Source organism: Lepisosteus platostomus, chromosome 5 (genome assembly GCF_059453375.1).
Source record: "Lepisosteus platostomus isolate fLepPlt1 chromosome 5, fLepPlt1.hap1, whole genome shotgun sequence".
In the NCBI taxonomy this organism is placed as follows: Eukaryota; Metazoa; Chordata; class Actinopteri; order Semionotiformes; family Lepisosteidae; genus Lepisosteus; species Lepisosteus platostomus.
Genome location: NC_142615.1, coordinates 59712661 through 59731969, shown reverse-complemented (window position 1 = coordinate 59731969; position 19309 = coordinate 59712661). Strand labels below are relative to the sequence as shown.

At 39.7% G+C, this 19309-nt stretch overlaps 4 non-coding genes across 4 annotated transcripts; 3 read left to right on the top strand and 1 right to left on the bottom strand.

Moving 5' to 3' along the window:
• Positions 1 to 2988: 2988 nt before the first annotated feature.
• trnal-uaa (transfer RNA leucine (anticodon UAA)) lies at positions 2989 to 3071 on the top strand. Its single transcript has one exon. It is a non-coding gene; the product is annotated as a tRNA-Leu (tRNA).
• A 2426-nt stretch (positions 3072 to 5497) lies between these two features.
• Positions 5498 to 5569, top strand: trnar-ccu (transfer RNA arginine (anticodon CCU)). Its single transcript has one exon. It is a non-coding gene; the product is annotated as a tRNA-Arg (tRNA).
• Positions 5570 to 6836: 1267 nt separating this feature from the next.
• On the top strand, positions 6837 to 6910 carry trnat-agu (transfer RNA threonine (anticodon AGU)). The gene has a single exon. It is a non-coding gene; the product is annotated as a tRNA-Thr (tRNA).
• Positions 6911 to 12192: 5282 nt separating this feature from the next.
• On the bottom strand, positions 12193 to 12303 carry trnal-caa (transfer RNA leucine (anticodon CAA)). Its single transcript has 2 exons — positions 12266 to 12303; positions 12193 to 12238 (listed from the first exon to the last, which is right to left on the bottom strand). It is a non-coding gene; the product is annotated as a tRNA-Leu (tRNA).
• Positions 12304 to 19309: the final 7006 nt, after the last annotated feature.

Sequence of the window (19309 nt, the reverse complement as noted above, 5' to 3'; positions counted from 1 at the left end):
TTCTGTTTTTGTTGTTTCCCAGATTTGTTTTTAATGTTATTTTTGTTTTGAAGTTGTTCCGTTAAGTATTTTTTAATTGTATTTTTTGTAGTCGTTAGACTACTACAGTGATTTACCGAGGTTCCCGGAAGGCTTCTCGCATTGTGGTTGTTGTGTTTTCGGGTTACAAGTATTTGTTTTTCTATTGAGAGGACCCCACACATTACTGTGGGACTAGTTAACTTAAGTTCTTACATTGTACCTGAAATTACCACATAAACTACTACTCTGTTTTTCTTTTTTTTAATAAAGGCACAAATGATGTTTTTTTTTTCTTGTGGCTGATTGGCAATGTCCATACAACGGGTCATTGCTACGAACCTGGCTGCTGAAATTTGTCAGCAGCTCTGTACTAAACCTGTTCTCAATTGCAACAAACCTAAAATAACATCTGCTGACCATTAGATCTTACTGATGTAGGAGACTAACTTAAACCACCTCTTCACAGGGTTTAAGTAGCTCAGTAGTGGAACAGTCGATCGCTTTTGAACTGTTCAGTAGTGGAAATAATATGGTCACAAAGTAACGAACATACAGTATTCACCACTCGCTTGAAATATTTAGCTAAAATTGTTTTCTAGACACCACAACTATTCACAATGAATTTGATCAATACATGTCTTTATTAATAAAAGTGTTATTTATTAATAATTAAGATTAATGTAAACCTTTATTAGTAGCTGTATTACCGGTTAATCTGATGAGAATTCAGAACACGAGTCTCTTGCTCAGTAAACACGCTTTATCGTTTACTGAGCTTTCGAAGAACGTCTAAGTGAAAGACAAATTCAAATTCAAGTTCAAGTTCAAGTTCACAAGTAATAGGTTTCTTCCATGCTGAAAAATGATCAAATGATTGCTGAACCCAAGTGATTTGAAAGAAATGTTCCACAACTCAAAGCGAGGTTGTATAAGGTTAGGGGAGCTGTCTGGTGTGTAAAACACCTGGTTGCAGCACTGTGGCTGTTGTGCTTGAAGAGCTATTGACTCGTGAATACCACCCCCCTATCCCCATGTACCGGCTGTCTAATGGTGCCATATTGAAAAAATCATTACAAAATAAATAAAGGGGCCACAGCCACAGCAAGGTTGTATAAGGTTCGGGGGGCGGTCTGGTGTGTAAAACACTTGGTTTCAACAGTGTGGCTGTTGTATTTGAAATGCTATTGAGCCATGAAGAAGACCCACCTATCGCACTGTATTTATCTGTGGTGTTATCTTCTGAAAATCATTACAAAATAAAGAAAGGGGCCACAGCCACATCAAGGTTGTATAAGGTTAGGGGGCCTGTCTGGTGTGTAAAACACTTGATTTCAGCAGTGTGGCTGTTGTATTAGAAATGCTATTGAGCCATGAAATCGACCCACCTATCGCACTGTATTTACCTGTGGTGTTATCTTCCGAAAATCATTACAAAATAAAGAATGGGGCCACAGCCACAGCAAGGTTGTATAAGGTTAGGGGGCCTGTCTGGTGTGTAAAACACTTGATTTCAACAGTGTGGCTGTTGTATTTGAAATGCTATTGAGCCATGAAGAAGACCCACCTATCGCACTGTATTTACCTGTGGTGTTCCGAAAATCATTACAAAATAAAGAAAGGGGCCAAAGCCACAGCAAGGTTGTATAAGGTTAGGGGGCCTGTCTGGTGTGGAAAACACTTGGTTTCAGCAGTGTGGCTGTTGTATTTGAATGCTATTGAGCCATGAAGTCAACCCACCTATCCCAGTGTATTACCTGTAGTGTTATCTTCAGAAAATCATAAAATAATAAAAGGTTCCACAACCCAAAACAAAGCTGGGAAAAGTCAGAGGACCTGCTTAGTGTGCAAAACACTTACTTTCAGCATTGTGGGTGCTTTGGTTTAAATGATATTGGTTTGTGAACAGAATACCCCTATACCAGTGCATTGTGCCACATAAAATAAAAGCATAAGAAAAAGAGATTCAGAACACAAAGCTGTGTCAGTGTTCTGTGTAAAAAGTCGGTATGAACATCATGGGAGCTGTTTTTAATAAGCCGCTGAGTAAAGAATATTTTAATCTTGCTGCTGTCAGTAGTATTGTGAATATAGTTGACCCTTACCTGAATGAAAACAGGACGTAAAGGAAGGGTTTCAGAAATCAAACAAAGCTTTAATCCCATGCTTACAGTCTGGGTAATTGGAGACTGCGCTGTTCTGCTTCCTATGGTCATATATGGGTTTTTCGCACGAAGCCGTATTGAACAGTATTTCTCGCTTTGTGAACGTGTGCACACAGCGGTCCCCTGGGTTCCAGTTCGTGCGTAATTACACATCGATGAAAAACCGGAGGTTTAAAAAAATATAATTAGCTCACTGATAGTTTGATGTAAAGGCTGTGGAAATATCCACAAGGCGTGGTCTTTAAAATGAATTTGGTTTGAAGGCGTTCTGTGCTTCCATTGCGGAGATATGGACAAAATAATATTCATGCTTGGTAAAAAAATGTCATAAAAACGAAAAAGTAAAGGCTGAGAAAGCATTCACAATGTATTTTATACACAAAGGAAGTATTCTCACAACTGTAAGAGGTTTCGTGTAAACGCTACAGGCGTGCCAACATCTTTTTCGAACTTCAAGCTGTTTACCCCGGTTGGCTCTTCTCTCTTGCAGGGTGATGGCAAACTTCTTGAGAGAGGGAGTCTCCTACGTAAGGCTGCTCTTTGTCAAGAGTGGAGACAACAGAAACAGACTTCAAACCGACATTAATTACTGAGAGCAGGCGAAAATGTCTTTGGAAAAGAGGAAATGACTGCTGACCGTAAACGCTCAGCTCCGGACAAGTGCTCCTCGTTAGTATAGTGCTGAGTACCCCTGCTTGTTGCGCGGGTGACTGGGGTACGTTTCTGTGACAGGGCGCTGGTTTAATTTTTTTTAATTGTTGAATCATATTTAAATGTTAAACAACTGAACAGCATTTAGCTGTAGATCAGGATGGCTGAGTGGTTAAGGCGTTGGACTTAAGAGCCAATGGACAAATGTCCACGTGGGTTCAATCCCCACTCCTGGTAGTGTTGCAATAAGTTTTAAGTGACAGAACACTTTGATGATTTACACTCTATTTAAATATGAATTTACTAAATTTCAGTTCAGTTCTCTTCACTCCCACTCCCTGGCATAACTGAACTCTCACTATCGCATACTGAAGGCTTTACATGCATTAGCTGTGATACAGCTCCCAATAAAGCTGGAATCAAACAGTTTGTTCTGTTTCTCATGGTGATCCTCTTCTCGATCCAAATGAAATGTTTAATATGATGCATCGAGAAAAAAAAAGGAGTGAATTTCCGCCTGTAATGATTAACATTTTGATCAAACATTTTGTAACATCCCCGGAAGATTATACAGTAGAATCCTGGTTTGTGGCTTAAATTCAAGGTAAACAAGACTAAGGAAACGAGTTGGAAACTTGATGTCGAACTGGAATTTAAGTACCCAGAATATTTCACTACATTGGGCAATATGTGCCAGAGAGGAGCACTTTAGATCCCTTCGATAGCTCAGTTGGTAGTGTGGCTGACTGTATTAGAAACATTTAGGAATCCTTAAGTCACTGTTTCGACTCCAGCTCGAAGGAAGGTGCTTTTGTGAACTTTAATCAAATAGTTAAAATAGCGAATCTTTTTCACTCAGACGTTGATCAAAAGCTCAATAAACGATGAAGCAGAGGCTGTTGTTCCGAATTCAGCTAACATCTGGTTGTCTTGTTTTGGCCATGATCTGATCTTTGAATTAAGGGACTACGCTGTCTGATTTGTAATTCAAAAGTAGATACAAATGTCACTGTTTTCAAAGGATAGGTACTTAATTGGCTTTATGATTTGGTATTGATTTTGTATCATTATATTATTACGTTTGTGCTTTCTGTGTTTTTTATCGTATTCTGAACTTATTTTTTAAACAAATGCTAACAAAGACAAATACAGCCCACATCTGTTTATACCAGCGGTGAATTGTACATTTCTATTAAGTACAATCTACTGTATTTTTAGAAAAAAATGGCATACTGTGCACGATATGTTGCAGAAACACAACCTGATATATTATTTTAATCATTTGACAAGTATGAGGTCCCGGATCCAAATCTTCAGTTCTGATTTTTTTTAAAGTGATATCTTCTCTTCCTCTCATGGAAATCACAAGATGTGAGCAAATGTTTTTTGTACTTTTTTTTTCACGTTGCGATCCAAAGAGCCTCAGACGCACAGTCTGACAGTAACCAAACCAGAATGGATTCTGCTGGGAGCCGGACTGAGCTCATTCTCACTCCCTGTGCTGAAAACAGAATCTCTCTTCCCAGGACATCGTCTACAGCTGCTAGATATTGCTCTGCGTCCTACTGCTCCAGCAATTCCTTTGACCAAAGACAGATCACTTGTGTGCTTTTAAACTTCTTGCTGCTACAGGCTCTTTGATGGCTCATACTGATTGTCCTGTGGATCTGAAAGAAAATGTTAAAGCTGGTAAATGTTTGATTGTAATTTGCATCTAGCTACAACGTCCCTGGAAAAGATAATTTATTAGTTGCGTGCAATCGGAATCTTTTACTTCACGTATGGTAGTGAAAATAGTTTTAAAAATGTTTTCTAAAGAAGATTGTATTGCCAGGACCTGCCTTTAGCGCTCAGTAGCAATGACGCTGTTGATATAGATGGACAAGAATTTAAGATGAATTGATGATCTAAGCTAAAATAGCCCTAACACGCTTCCTGTAACAGTGTTTGTATTTATAGCAAGTAAAATTCTTTTTCAAACCCGAACGTTGCTTTTGCATTAAATGTTATGTAACCATTAGCGCTTTCGTAGCTTCTGAAGAGCGCACTTTTCCAAACTGAAGCCTATAAGAACATTCAAGATGCACCATGGCCCAGAATCATGCATCGGGACAAGGATTAACATCCATTGAAAGTACTCCCAAATAAAAGATTTGACCGAAAAATTAAAAGAGTAGGCAAGTATTAAAACAACACCATAACTTCTTGACTTTCAATCTCTTTCCTGGTTCAGGCCATGTAAAATGACATATTCAGTGGAGTCATGCCGAAGTTGTGAGTTCAAGCCTCACCTGGAGCAGCCTGGTTTTCTGTCTTGCAGGTAAACAGTGTTTTGTGTTATTTGCTAAATGGAGAGAGGATTCTGTGTTAATTGTGCTCCTCCTGGGAGAGGTCAAGATGAGAAGTTCACGAGGCTGGTGGTAAATATCCTGTCCAGGAATATCGGGGCTGTAGGGGGTCAGATCTATAGATGTAGTAAACACATTAGTGGAGACGGTGTGTCTGCTCTCCGTGAGAGAGCCGGGCGGGAAGAATAATCTGTGGTCTGGGAAGAAGAGACCCTCGTTGGAAGAGCGGCGCTCCTCACAGGAGAGAATGAAATCAATCTTTTTCAGGGACGCTGATTTTTCTCTTTGGGTGAATTAAAAACACTAGCCATGAGTGACCTTGTGGTGCAATGGTAGCATATCTGACTCCTGATCAAAAGGTTGTGTGTTCAAATCACGTCGAGGTCAGCTGATGATTTTGCAGGTGCTACCGGTGCTGAACCTGGAAATTACACCACGCAGTCGGGTTTTATCTGTACACCAAATAGGTAATCTGAACGAAATAAAAGCGCAGTAGAGAACACCCAATCAGGAGCTTATGCAGCGAATCATCTTGAACACGACAAGAGAAAAGGCACACTGCACATCCGCGAAACATCGCGTCCGACTTTAGAGACAGTGACATCAGAGAATGGAAGTTTCAGACCTCCTTCTTGTTACAAGTTCAAGCAAACCTGAAAGTTAGTGAGTGTTTGGTCACTTTTGTATGAAAAAGTGTCCGAAGCCTGTAATTATAATTTGCCCTTTTTTAATTGTGGTTGAAATCCACTCCCATGTACCAAGACCTTACAGTACATTCATGTTTACTTCAATGACTAACGCTATTGGACATTAGTTGGTGTTTTTTTTGTAACGATTTGCTATTTCATGCAGGAAAGAAAGGAACCCAGACCCAACGTTTGCTTTCAGGTGCGGTTCATTTACATAACGGACATCTTTTTCTGAGGAGCCTGATTTAAATCACACAACCCCGGTAGAAGTCAAATCGACAATCTAATAAACCGAAATCAGACGCGTTATCCATTAAACCAGTAGCCCGTCACGTAAATGAATTGCACCATGGTGAGTTCAGCGCCGCTACTAGTAATACCCCACCCCCATCTTAAATTTCTAAGTGAGAAACGTGTTTTCTACATTTTTATCAGTTCTTAAAAATCATCACTTTTAAACAGACAAAGCCTTTATGTGTCGCTCTGAATTTCTAATTGATTTAGAATTCCAAGAAAAAAGCGTTTTGTTCCACAACAGCGTGAAATGATTACGTCTTTCACTCTACTCTTGTAGTAAAGCAGATCTTGCTAGGTGAGCATTTGCTCCGGTAAATTAGGTCACTTTTCATGTTAACTCACTTTTTTCAACATTTCCTGGTGCATGTTTTCTCCATGAAAAAAGACATTTTCCCTTACATGCTTTCTCGTTTTGTTTCATCAAAGAGTACAGAAAGAAGAAAGAAAGGAAAAGTGTCGTAAATGAACTCTGTCGCCCTTGGGAGATGTCAAGCGCATTGGACATGAAAAGTTCCGGATAAAACCCATTTCTGTACGTTTCTCTTAGTGTCGGGGCTCCTATTGAATGTAAAGGAGGCAACGTGCTCAGCCAGCTAACTCAGCGCTTACTGAACGCGGGTGTCTCAGAGCGGTGTGTCCAAGTGGCAGTAAAAGAGGAGAATTCTGCTGGCGCCGTGGCTTAGTTGGTTAAAGCGCCTGTCTAGTAAACAGGAGATCCTGGGTTCAAATCCTAGCGGTGCCTTTCTTCCTGTCTTCTCGCACCGTTTCTTGTTATAGAGAACATGCTTCTGCATTACCTCAGTCAATATCACCGGGAATGTGAATATAAATGTAAACATCAATATTTCTGCTGTCTCCTGAGAAACACAAGTATAGAGTCAAAACACAATAAATAATGCTAAAAAAATTATTCAGTTAACACCCAGATGTGACAAAACACATTTAAGACTTACATCCCCTTTAAATATGTATTTCCTTAATATCAGTTCTCTTCCCTCCCCAGGACACCTGCAAATTCACTAGAGCATATTAAAAGCTGTGTGTAAGTCTTACATGTGTTCTGTCACATCTGGGTGTTAAATTAATAGATGTGTTGTGTTATTTAATATGATTTGACTGCACGCTTGTGTTTCTCGGGAGACAGCAGAAATATTGGGGATTTGCGGCTACAGAAAATAATGTGAACTTTACAGGCAAAAATAAGGTTACGTTAAAGAAACAAAAACGTATTGTCACCTTTTTCAACGTGATTTTTTAAGACATTTGTTCGGAATAGTATATCTTCTCGTGTCTGTGGCTGTTATCCTACAATAACGGTGGTGAAATAGCAGGAATGTGCGGAAAGAATCGGAGATTGAACAGAAGACTCATCCAGTCGATAGTAAGGTTGTGTAGGACCGCACACCCTACGATGTCAGTGTTGAGTAGTGAGGTTTAAAAGCTTCTTCACGAACCAGGAAGGAGTACAAACCTAACGTCTTCTGATCCGTAATCAGACACGTTATCCATTGCGCCATTGGCGTTTGTATTGCATTCAGAGCCGCTACTATTCATGTGTCTTGTATGTGTGTCTAGTTACTACGTCTTTCATTATGTCTGGTTTAAAATAATGTATCTTTAAAACAGACAAAGGGTTTATGAGTCTCCCTGAAATTCACACACGAAGAATAAAAAATATCGCGTTTAAAATGAATACAGAGATGCTGGCGATAGATAACGGAGCGTCTTAAGTGCGCGCTATCACTGAACTAAACTCCCGATCGGTAAGTTTGTCGGCGGCTTTTTAATTGTGTTAGGAAGAGCAAACAGTCCACATTGTACATTTTAAAGGTCTAAGCAAAACAATCAGACGTGAGGATTAGGATTAGGATCCAGAACAGGAGCCTCTACTTCTTTGTATACTGAGCTTTCGGGTGAACGTCAAAGTGAAAGACAAATTCGCAATTTTCACTTTTTGATTAAGGAACAAGAAAACACCATCCTTCGAGCTGGATTCAAACCAGGGACATAAGAAATGCCCACTGTTTTTGTCTATAGTCTTAAGATCTAGCAATTGAGCTATCGAGAGGTCAGAACGTAAACGCTTTGTCACACGCGTAGCCCAGTGTAGTGTAGTGTTCCTCTTTATTTAAATCCCAGTTCGACATCAAAATACTCACTCCCATAGTCTCGTTCAGAAGAAGAAATGGACCAGGCTTCCACTGTATAAACGTCCAGAGTTCTTATAAAACGTTTAAGGGACATCAGTGCAGGCTGAAATTGACCCTTTTTCTAGTGGGATCAGGATCATATAAAACCTTTCTTTTGGATTGAGAAGAGGATCATGGAGACACTCAAAATATCCCTGTCTTTGCTTCTTTCAAGGATGAATGGAGTATTGAGCTCCAAGGATCGGTTTAAATCAAAACTCTCTGCTACTGCAGTTGCTTGTTTGAGAGTTTCTTCAAATTTTTCAACTGAACGTTGATATCAAGGGATATTGACGGTAATATCATAGGGACTTTGGTTTTCTTTTGATTGAAAATTGTATTAAAATACAAGCCTCTTTCACAGTTGTATAATACTTTCCCTTGCATCCTCAGATAAAAATTCTAAATACCACAAAGTTACAACATATGGAATAGCATTTATTTTAAAATGTATTTTAAAATTAGCATTTATTTAGAGCTATATTTAGAGCTTAGTAAAGATAGCATTGCTAATATTGATGGAGTAGAAATGTAAGATGAATTGATAGCTTTTTCTGAACTAAAAAAGTCCTACAACGCCTCCTGTAACAGGTAAGGACTCATAGCAAGACATTGCTATTGCATTGCGCATTTTGCAGATATGACCAGTTTCTGCTTCTGGTGAGTGCATCTTTTCCAAACTGAAATTAACAAGAACATTTTCAAGATGCGCCATGTCCCTAAATTGTTCATCAGGACTACTATTAATATCAGGTGAAAGCAGTACAAAGCATAAATTTAACCTAAATATTAAGAGACTATATCTGTCAGCTACTGCTGTAAGCCATGTTCAGCCAACGCTAGAAATATTACTGCTCTACTACAGTAGCTAAAGAAAGCAAGTCCAACTTAGAAACGGATCACAAGTCAAAAACGTAAACCGACGAGGATGGGATTCGAACCCACGCATGCAAAGCACAATGGATTAGCAGTCCATCGCCTTAACCACTCAGCCACCTCATGACAAGGGCCACCCCCCTTGGGCATGATTTTGCTCGGCGACCAGGCTCAGCACATCGACCTCAGATGTCTCAGAGCGGTGTGTCCAAGCGGCTGTATAAGAATAGGTAATAGGTTTATTCCATGCTGAAAAAAAGAAGAAAGAGAACACAACGTTTCGCCCGTGGAGCCTTCTTCAGGTGTGAGAGAGACAGGGCAGTAGGCAAAGGTAAAGTAGCGAGAGAACAAGGGTTTGAGGGTGGGTACCCACCTGTATAAGAAAAGTGTTCTGCCGGCGCTGTGGTAAAGCTGGTTAAAACACCTGTTTCATAAAGCGGAGATCCTGGATCTGAATTCCAGCAGTACCTTTTTTTTTCCTGTCTTGTTTTACAGAACATGTAATTTGGGACACTCAAAGAGGTCTTGATTTGGTTTAATGCGTTTATTCATTTCCTTTGCAGAACAACTTGTTTTTTTAAAATCATATAGCTTGCGAAAGATGAAATGCGAGCGAATTTTTTTGTTCACCAAAAGTATGTTAATGAAAAAAAGCAAGGTGCAAGCATTTCTGTGGTGCAATCGGTTAGCGTTTTCGGCTATTAACCCCCAGGTGGGTTTTTTGATCCCACCCAGGGACGCACTCCTTCCTATAGTAAACATCATCACCGCAAAAATTTAATTGTTCCGCAAAACCTGAACTATTTTGATATTTGCAGTAGTAAACAATTGAGTACCAGAGTCAACATTACTGGGAATGTCCAATAATTACCGACATTGGCAACTTGCAAGCAGTTAGTATTCACCCATGGAATTATATGTTCCAGTGAGTGGCGGGAGAATTCACTTATGCTCCCGTTGCATCTTCAGCTAAAGTAATTTAAAAAACAATGCAAAATTGTTCGAGAACTTGACAAGCAAAAACAACAGATCGCCGGAGTTCTATTTTAATATTTTCGTATATTTACCTTAATTTGAATATAAATGTTAACATAAACGCTGTTCAATATAATGTAATGTTGTTGTACTTTTAAAATATTTTAGCTGAGGGTGAGAGGGGGGATATTACGCCTTGCCAAACATCTAAAATAACTGTAAAAGGGGATGGCATTTTAATAAAACTGGCAATCAAAAGAAAGTTACAATTTGTATGGTATTATGCTCAATATCCCTTGATATTGAAGGTCAGATGAGGAATTTGAAGAAACTATCAAAGAAACAACGACAATAGCAGAGGGTGTTGATTTTGAACCAGTGTTTGCACCTCAATAATCCATCAGTCTTCGCTTGACAGGCTTCCTCAAGATATTCGGTGTTCTATACAAAAAATCGACAATTAAGCGCAAATGTGACAAGAGGCAAAGACTGCGGCAGAGGAGGAATAAACTCCACACGATGACTGTATGTATACGTCTGTCTAATATTCGGCCCCTGCAGGGGCATCATATTCGCTGAACTGCCTGCCAGCGTGTGTACGGGCTTATACTGTAATTCAAGAGTATCAATGGTCAGACGCTTACAACGGGTGTTTGTGTTTGTATTATTTAGAGAATTGAAAAAACATTTTCAAAACTACAGCTCGAATGAAATAAAAAAAAAAGTTTATTTGTCTCTTTGCTGTAACAACTGTGCCGAAACTATTCAGATACATCAGAATAGCATCAGAATGTAACTAGATTTTATTGGATTTTAGGAAATGTATTTTTGCGCATTTCTCTATACGATCAGAATACCTTCCTGTTTTCACCGTGTTTATTGTTTCTGCCTATGATATCTCGGAAAGAAAGACCCAGTATCTGTTCACCGAAATATTTCAGGAGTTTGCTGTGGTTTGAGAGAAGTGTATGAAGGTAATGAAGGAGTGAGGACACGCGCATTCCGCACGGGGAGCGCAGAGCAATGAGCTGCGACTGCAGCTCTCCGAGTCTTTTCTTATACAACCTCTGAGTCCGGACACACAGCGTCTCCAGCCAGTGTTGAAGGTTTACAGTTCAGAAAACGGCTGTCTCGAGCAGAAACTGATCTTCCTGCTTTAGTTAAGGTTTGGTTATTGTGGGGGTTTAGCGCTTGTATCTCTCTTCTCTTACTAAACACTATCTACTGTAAAGTATATAAATAGAAGCTAAAATGCAGCTAAAATACTTCAGTAAGGCCGAGCAGATAGGAAAGTTTAATAAAAATGTTCTATGATCTATGTTCTAGTTGCCCATATTTTTTAAACTCTCGGTTCGAGCTCTGATTTAATCCTCTCGGCTCCTGCCGCTGTCACCGGGAGAGTGGCTGCATTCCGTAGGGCTACAGGCTGATTTCACAATGCCACATTTAATGAAATACAATGAAAACGATATTGTAACGCAACGGGGGCTCAGGCAGGCGCCCTTGCCGCATTAGGTCGGCCCCATCCTGACTGAGGCTCGAACCCGGGACTCCCACGTCTCTCTGCAGTGACCCAGCCCCGTGAGCTACAGTAAATAAAGATCACTCTACAGCCCAGTAGCTGTAGTCCTGCTATCACAGGGAAGGGCGGTGACATCACCTGCTCTGGTACGCCGGCTCTTACACAGTGCCTGTCGGCCATAAGCGTTACAATATGTTTTAATACATCTTCTTCTGGATTTATATTTCGGTCTTTCACCTTTGAATGCATACCTTGACCGTAAATCTTTACTCGATTACAGGCACCCCAAACAGTTCTTAAGGGAGAAATCGAAGCCTATTTGACTTTCTGCTAATCACATTGAAGTGTTCACGAAGCATTTCCCTGCCCATCATGTGCCCGCAAGCCGGTTTCTCCGTTTTCTTCTTTCTGTCGTTGTCAGCGAGCACAAGAAGACAGGAAAAATGCAAGAGAGGGAAAAGCTGTCAGGAGTGGGATTTGAACCCACACCTCTATTCAGAGACCAGAACACCCAAGCAATGGAAAGACAGGAGTCCTTGAGTCTGGCGCCTTAGACCACTAGGCCATCCTGACGAGATATGTAAGTTGGTGTGTTAAAAGCACCAGTAGTTCACAAAACTGAGAAATGCTTTGCTGGAGAAGCGCCACGTTGCCTAATGTTGCCTAAACGGATCGCGGAAATCAAATATTCGGATCGATTTAGAGTGTGCTTTACAGCCTTTGTGTAATATTTTAAATTGTTTTAAAAAAGTGTGTACTGTGCACTACGTTTAGGACTAGTTAGTGTGGTAGAATATGGAGATCATCTCCAGCTCTGAGCTCAACTGCAACAACAAGTCGTGCTGAACAAAGTCAGAGTTCAGCTGAACCTTTGCTCAGTGTGGTGCTCAGGACTCAGGAGTATTGTTGTGGTTCTAATTAGCACGAACTGCAGGGGCTCTGAATCAGAACATTTCAATTTATCTGTTCAGTAAGTTAAAATGCAGGACACGTTAAAATCGGATTATTACTGTGTCTCTGTCCCTTTTGTATATAACCGAATGTTTAAAAGATACCAGTAAGGACACACAACTACTAATGCGGTACTTATTGGAAATAGTCCCAAAACAAGTACGTCCGGCAGCTGGTAGACCCCTGTAATAATTTTGCAGTGACACTTTGAAGATTTACACTCTATTTAAATATTAATTTACTAAATTTCAGTTCTCTTTTCTCACACTCCCTGGCATAACTAAACTCTCACTCTCGCATACTAAAGGCTTTACATGCATTAGCTGTGATACAGATTCTAATAAAGACAGAATGAAACTGTTTGTTTTGTGTCTCATGGTGATCCTCTTCTCGATCCAAATTAAATGTTTAATATGATCCCTCGAGAAAGAAAAAGGAGTCAATTTCCGCCTGGAATGATTGATGCTCCATCAAACATTTTGTAATATCTCCGGAAGTTTATACAGTAGAATCCTGGTTTGTGGCTTAAATTCAAGGTAAACAAGACCAAGGAAACGAGTTGGAAACGATGTCGATCTGGGATTTAAATCATCCGGAACATTTCACTACATTGGGCAGTATGTGCCAGAGAGCAGCTCCTGACATCTGTTGATAGCTCAGTTGGTAGAATGGAGGACTGTAGTTGAAACAAGAGGGAATCCTTAAGTCACCAGTTTGACTCCGGCTTGAAGGAAGGTGCCCTTTGTGTATTTTGTTAAAATAGCTGATCTTTTTTCACTCAGACTTTGATCAAAAGCTCAATAAACGACGAAGCAGAGGCTCTTGTTCCGAATTCAGCTCATGTCTGATTGTCTTGTTTTGGCCAAGATCTGATCTTTGAATTCAGGGACTACTCTGTCTGCTTTGTACAGTAATTCAAAAGTAGATACAAATGTCACATTTTTATTTTAGATATAAAGGTGTTCTCTGTTTTCAAAGGATAGGTACTTAATTGGCTTTATGATTTGGATTTGATTTTGTATCGTTGTATTATTAAGTGTGTGCTTTTTGTGTTTTTAACTTATTGTGAACTTATTTTTTAAACAAATGCTTACAAAGGCAGACATGGCACACATCTGTTTATACCAGCGGTGAATTGTATATTTGTATTAAGTAGAAGCTACTGCGCAATTCTGGGAGTATAACAGGTTCGATATAAAGTGGCAAAAATATAATAGGGGAAAATACCCCAGACTGGGTGTAAAGGCCTCGTTGTGACTGTTGTTTTATTGTTGAATACGGCATACTGTGCATGAAATGTTGCAGAAACACAATCTGATAGCTAAATAATTATTATTTTAATAATTTGATAAGTATTAGGCCCCGGATCCAAATATTCAGTTCTGATTTTTTTTAAGTGATATCTTCCCTTCCTCTGTTGGAAGTAACACGATGTGAGCAATTGTTTTTTGTTCTTTTTTTTTTCACGTTGCGATCCAAAAAGCCTCAGATGCACAGTCTGACAGCAACCAAACCAGAATGGATTCTGCTGGGAGCCGGACTGAGCTCATTCTTGCTCCCTGTGCTGAAAACAGAATAAGCGCTTACCCGAGCACCATCTACAGCTGCTGCATGGTACTCTACGTCCTGCTGCTCCAGCAATTATTTTGATGAAAGACAGATCACTTGTGCGAGACCGAAGCTGGCGATATAAAGGCACGCGCTGGTACACCTTCTCTAACTTTCACAATTGCGATAAACATTTTTTTAAGACCTTTGAAAAACTAGATAATAGATATAGATATAGATAAAACTAGATAAAAAACATGAGCTTTATCGGTTTTTACATTAATCGACTTTGAAACAAATTTGATCTTTTTACATTGCATTTTACGTTGAAATGTAGCATGCATACCTAATCCACCAACGGACAGAGCAATATTTTACGTTGCCTTCCAACGTGTGATGGATTTGTATGGGTGTCTGTATGAAACCACTACAGCACTGGCGCAGGTGCAAAATCCACTTTCACTCAACTTTTTCAGTGTCTTCTCTCTCAAATGGACCGAAGCACAGGAGCCAATATTAGAGAAAACGACAGGTGTTTAAACAGAGGATGTCCTAATGTCTGGGACAACGCATTGTGATTTTGTATAAACGCAAATGGTTTCTCATTTAAAAGCCAGCAATATTCTTTTTCTCCCTGGCGCAAATAAGTTACCACACATGCGAGCTGTTGTGTGAAAGAAAATTCCAATGTCCATAGGAAGGCAGAATAAAATCCAGAACTGTGTTGGTGATATCGATAAACAGGGCTCATGTTCACGACAAAACTTTACTGTATAAAAAGTTAAAATTCGTAAATATATATATTTTTTATTATGCAAAGTGTCTGTTAAACCATTCATGAAGGATTTTTAGACAAAAAAACACACCATTATATGAGAAAATATATTTACTATATCTGCATTTAACTCACTTTTTAACAATTTCAATTTCAAGGCCGATATAAATTGTTGCCCTGCTTTTTTGTCATAAATACACAAGCTTGTTATGTCTTGTGTCAGAAATAAACTGCATGAAATTTGCTAAAGCAACAAAAAGTAAGCGCCACAAAGAAGACAGACATTTGCGTTTATAGTGCAATGTTATCTCGAGCCTTTAAAATTACTTTAAATGCAATTTGTTTTTCTCTGTGGCTCTAAGGCTTTGTCATTTACTGTAGTTATTCAGGAGAACATTATGTTAATCATATAGATGAAACGTTTAATATATTCAGGTGGGTAGCTATGTCAGCATGTGTATCTGCAAAGGAACAAGTAATATTGTAGGTTTATTCCATGCTGAAAAGAGAAGAGAGAAAACAAACCTGAAGAAGGTTTCACAGCTGAAACGTTGTGTTTTCTCTCTTCTCTTTTCAGCATGGAATAAACCTATTACTTGTTCCTTTAATATATTGTTCGCTTTGACTCAAAATGCTTTACTACTACAAGAGAGAATTATAGTATGGAGGATGAGACAAATTTATGATTTCTTGGAAGAAAATGTTTTTTCTTTGCATTCGAAATGAATCGAAACTTTAGCGTGACACACAAACCCTTTGTCATTTTTAAAGATATAATATTTTTAAACAGACAGTATAGAAAATGTTTTTTTTTACTAAGCAATTTTGGCCGGGGGCGATGCATTACTAGTAGTGGCGCTGAGGTCACTATGGTGCAGTTGAGCACCATAAGATTAGGGCCAGTGACGTAATGTATAACGCATCTGACTGTCTGAAGATCAGCTCCTGCTCTGAGCTCAATAGCAATGCAAAACTGTGCGAAACAAAGCTGGCGAGCAGCTGATCTTGTGCTCAGTAGTCAGTACGGTGCTGAGGGTTCAGTTCTGGTGTTGTTCTAATTAGCACGAACTGCAATGGCTCTGAATCTGACCATTTCTATGGAAGCCCGTTTCCGCCAGGGAGTAAAAATAAAAACGCGCTATGGTATCTCAGAATTCCGACTTAGTAACTGAGAATTGGGACTTAAAAACTCAGAATTCCGACTTTATATCTCGTAATTACGACTTTATATCTCACATTTGGGACTTCGAAATAACCCATATTTCATTGTCTGTCCTTTTGTTATTGTAACGGATTCAGGTTCCAGGGCTTGTGCCCTCGCCGCTCCCACCCTAGTTCGTGCCTCACTGCATTGGCTCGAACCCAGGCCTTGCCAGCTGAGCTAAAGAAGAGTTTCTTTTTTAAGTAAAAAACGACATACAATGGAAATATTTAAAAAGTATAAGTTTCAGCTTTTATAATTGTGAATTCTTCTGGATGTGAAGTGTCTATTTCTGTATCTTATTTCATATTCTGTCTTCGTTTTTGTATTTCTGGTGTTTAAATAAAAAAAGAATTTAAAAGCCCACCATCCACTATTCCATCCGTGTACTATGGAAGCCTCACTACCGGAAATGGGATTCCATAAAAATTAGTGTAATTAATTTGATTTTTATCAGGGCACTGTACAAGACAAGTCTTCAGGCTTATAGATCCTATGATCTTGTACGATTCATCAATATAGTGTAACGGAACGGCCAACATACAATTTGTAGTTCAGGTGGGTAGCTGTGTCAGCATGCGTAGGCTGCAAAGGAACAAGTAATAGGTTTATTCCATGCTGAAAAAAAGAAGAAAGAAAATATGTTTTGGCCGAAACGTACCAGTAAACTTTACATTAACAATACCAGCCAACGATACATTATCATTTCACACCGGTTCTACAGGAATCTACAGCAGAGCCCTGAGTTGACTCCCAGAGTCCCACTGAGCCCATAGAATTCCACATCACCCATCACTCCTGCACACAGTCCGCTGAGAGCGCCTGTCCATAAACTACTGGATTGAGAATGGGATCAAATAATTCCCCATTTTCTTAATTCTACATCAAAGGACTGTTAAAGGTCTATTTGAAGGCATCGATTTGTATTCTTAAACCAGATGAACGCCTGGAATAAGTTAATATTACTTTAAAAAATAAACAGTCGTGCTACAGTACTCCAGTTGAAGGCACGCTTCTAGCTTTGCGGTACTCTGGTGCGTCACAAATTTATGTTTGAATTTCTGTGGATGAACTACTATAGGTGTACCCCCGCTCACTTTCTTTAGCGACAGTCGTTGCTCCTCATCTGAGTGATGTATTTGCCTGTTTTTCAGTTCACTTCCCTGCAAGGAATATTCACCTCAGAGCTCTCTTTCACAGACTGCAGGCGCTATGTTTGTTAACAGGTATTATAGTGATGACATCTTTCTGTATGATCAGGACAGGAGCTGCAAGTCCAAAGTGTTGTGGCTGCAGTACAATTTTAGCTTATTATTATAATACTTTTTAACAGCGACAGATTCTTAAGATCACGAGGTGTTTACGATATTATTTCAGTATTAAGCTGTTACTACATTCGGAACTGTCCCATAGGATTCAGTGTTCCATTAGTTTGGCACTAAACTGCTTAGTCTATTGCAGGAATTGTACTTAGTCCTGTCCTGTAGTGTCCTCTAGAGAGCAGCAGATGTTTCCTTGGGCTCATTGCAATTGGGAACATTGTGATTACTGAGCAGGGGACTAAAGTCAGCAGACGAGCGAGTTGCAAATCGGTATTAATCTGGCGTACAGAGCTGCATGCTAATCTCTGGATCATCTCCAGTTAATGCGATGCTGTTCTTACCTTGCAATTGACCCAATCTGACTACTGGCACCAACAACCCTGTTATTACAAATAAACTTCTTGTGTACCTACCGTGATACATAAGTTTGCTGGAGAGGTTTGGCAGCCTATATTCAGTCAAAGGTGTGTGTGCAGATCACTGTGATATACAGGCATCAACAAACTGACATACAATATTAAATGTTTAACTGATAAAACCCAAATGAACCAAACCTGAATAAATTAGTGGTGGAAAGAAGTCTTTTTATATAGCAAAAGGTCTCTGAGCCTTTGGTAATAACGATGGGTATATAACCCATTGTCCTCAATATTAGAAATGAATCCTTGAGCACTGCTGTTGTACCAACAGTCCTCAAAAGTGCTGCCAGTACCCCCGTCCCATAAAAGCCTAACATTACCCTTTCATAAACTATAGAACGTGCCTTCACATTTCAGTTGCAGTTTAATCTATTATCACCCTACTCCCCATTTCATAACCTTCACTCTAATTCTGGTCTCCTAACTGTCCCCCAAGCCCGTCTACACTGTATGGGTGACAGGGCCTTCTCCTGTTATGCCCCCAGGCTCTGGAACTCTCTGCCCAAGGATAGCAGAGTCACCTTCCCTAAACTCCTTCAAATTCAGACTCAACACCTTCTTCTGTAGAAGAGCCTTTACTGAACTGGTTCCATTCTTTAGCCCTCTGCTTCTACTTTCCTTAGTACCACCATCCATGGTCTCCTCTGTCTATTGGAATTGTTTTATCCTGTGTATTCTTATTGTAATTCTGTCAAGTGCTTTGAGAAGCCACCTTTGGAACCATTATATAAAATAGTTTAGCCTAAATCCTTGAAGCTTTAATAGGGCAGTGCAGTAGGGCTAAAAATTAAGTGTTAGTGGGCCAGCAGGATTTGCGCAAATTATAGGTAGTCACAAAGGAAGACTAGGATTCACTTGAAATTCATGACATGGGACACTGAAACAGGGGAGAGGCTTGTGTAGTAAGCGTTCAGTCTCAATCTACACAGTCTGTGCTGCTGGTAGAGGTGGTTGTGAACACCCGCCTTCCCAGTCAAGTACTGGGATCTCCAGTCTCAATCCTAATACTTCCCCATGACTGTCCAATACCACTACTGTGAAACCAACACCCATAAGACAAGACCTCAGAGATTCTAACTGCACCATTATTCACTGATGTTTTTGCACCAGTATTGTTCCTCTGCTAAGGATGGGAAGACCTACTTTACACCAAGCCCCTGTTGACAATTCCTTCCTTGCGTTTCTTTTAGTCAGTTTGTGCAGCCTAGAATAGGACACCAGATCTCACTCTTACTAGGCACTACAGTAGCAACTCACACTCCATAAGCACTACCCATCTCGGAAACAGAAGGATTTCCAGTATATTGAACACCTCCGTCTCTCTCACAGTTAAAAAAAAAAAGTCACAATGCCCTGCCCAAGG